The 2,270-nt window shown below is 30.7% G+C and overlaps 1 long non-coding RNA gene across 1 annotated transcript; it reads left to right on the forward strand.

The window, feature by feature from the left end:
• The first annotated feature begins 236 nt into the window (after positions 1 to 236).
• LOC117106504 lies at positions 237 to 2,264 on the forward strand. Its single transcript, XR_004445081.1, has 3 exons — positions 237 to 761; positions 1,287 to 1,406; positions 1,742 to 2,264. It is a non-coding gene; the product is annotated as an uncharacterized LOC117106504 (long non-coding RNA).
• The last annotated feature ends 6 nt before the right edge of the window (positions 2,265 to 2,270 follow it).

The following is a 2,270-nucleotide window of genomic DNA, read 5'->3' on the forward strand; positions in this document are numbered from 1 at the left end:
GTATATATATATATATATATATATATATATATATATATATATAATATGGATGGATGGAGGGATCATAGGAATGATAAAGGCTCAATGAGCTGTCTGTATGTTTAAGTTGTATTGTTGGGTTTGCTAACGAAGATAATTTATTCCTGGTGTTTTATCCATAGAAATCTACATTTTAAAATGCAAAAAAAATAGCCTTAAATATTGACATCTTAAATGTATAATTATTTTATAGAATCATTGGACTTCAATGTGCTGAAAGCTGTTGTTTCAAGCTGGTATGACCGCCACCAAAGTCTTTCTATGTTGAAAGTGTTGTTCAGAGACAAGGTGGACAATCACAAGCTATCACAAGTAAATAAGACGATGAACTTGCTGAATAATTTGATTACATATGATCATCTGAGTTCACGGAATCTTGGACTCCTGTGTGATACTATTAGTGTAACCAAACATTTAGGTCTTTTAAAGGAGATTAAAGAAAAACTACCATCATTCCCTGATGTAAGCGAAGGAAACATTTCAACAAAATTCACACCTCACAGACAAAAGTTAATGAAATTTGGAATGATACTGACCCCATCCGATGTGACGCAGATCGATGAGTTGTATAATACACCTCCTAAGGACTATACAGATGGCTGGGAAATGATCACTGATCTTGAAGACAGACTTATAATCATGGAAGAAAATATGAACAAATTCATTGACTTGTTGAAAATCCTAAATCTCATTCTTGCAGAAGACGCACTAACAACATGAAGGTATTCCTCACTGTTTCAAATAACCATGACATGGGTTTTATTTTATATTATTCTATATTGTAAATAATTTTTATGGCCTATGAATAAAGAATGGCTTGAGAGATCAGATTATTATTAAGCTGCCCACATTCATATACATGTTGACCCTACTTAATCTTCTTTTTTTATTTACAGGTGGATTTGATTTCTAAAAATATATTTTGACTGTACTTTTTAAGATTATAATGAACTGATAAACTGCATTGGCTTGTCATGGTATTGCTCCTTATAGACACACTGTAATTTTTAAGTTTGCAAATTTCAATAATAAAAAAATTAAACAAATCACTAATTTTATTTATTTGATTAATCAGATTGATGTAAAGAGATGAATTGTTTTTCAATCTGTACTTTACAGTGTGTTCTATAACATATTTTTTAATTCGAGGAAATCCGAATTTAGGTGGATGAAATTTGGTGAACACAGTTGAAAAATAAAAGTTTTATATATAAATCTACATCTAAATGTTGATTTCCCTTTTTTAGATTGTTCAATTCTGTTGGTACCGAAAGAAAGATTTTACTCCGAAGTATAATGGAACAAGTTCATGAACTGACATACTGTATCAACAAATACCAACGGGTGAAGTACATAATGTGTAGAAGGTAAGAATTTAAATAATTCATAATTTAATTAAATATATTTAGTTTGGTTAATTTTTAATGGGAGTAAATCGGAAGCGATCTTATATTCAGTAAGATAATTAAAAAACCAGCAAATATTTTGTAAATGATAATAGGGCTAATAATATTCCTAACAATAATAAATAATGATAATAATAGGTAGATTGATATAGCCCAAATAACAGAGGTGTCTAAGCGATCAAAAATAATCTATAAATATACAGAATAGTCTCATGAAGTTTCACTCATTGACATAACATGCAATCTGCTCAATAATATTAATTTAATTTTTTTATTTTCAAAACTTTCATTTGCAGAGGAACAATGGATTGTCAGGTTATGTTGACACGACAATTATTGTGCAAAAATCAGGTGGAAGATGCTAGTGATCTGCTAAGATCCACGACCACGATGTGCCAGTTGTTGAGCCCCAGTGAAGGTCCTGTAGATACGACATAATATTACTATGATACCAGTGGTATGGCACTCCAAGAAACCAACATAACATCATTCTCAATTCATTGACAAAAAGTGATGAAACTTGGTAGAGTGTTATTGCTATACGAGGTATGCAGTCTGGTGATGTATACGATTTACCAAAGGATTTACCAGAGGACTCTGATACTAAGTCCAGAATTGAGGAAAAAATTAAAGAAAATCAAATGAGTCTATTTATTGAGCTCCTGAAGAAAATTGGACTGAATCGTGTAGCTACAGGATTAGAACATGAAGAAAAATACATGGTGACTGATTGGATATAAACGCAATGTTCTGTATTACAATGGACTGTTTATGCAAACCATAAATCGTAGGGTATTAGTATTAATTAAGATATAATAATAATAT

This window comes from Anneissia japonica, unplaced genomic scaffold, assembly GCF_011630105.1.
Source record: "Anneissia japonica isolate Jap-2015-1 unplaced genomic scaffold, ASM1163010v1 scaffold368_len332514_cov184, whole genome shotgun sequence".
Classification (NCBI taxonomy): Eukaryota; Metazoa; Echinodermata; class Crinoidea; order Comatulida; family Comatulidae; genus Anneissia; species Anneissia japonica.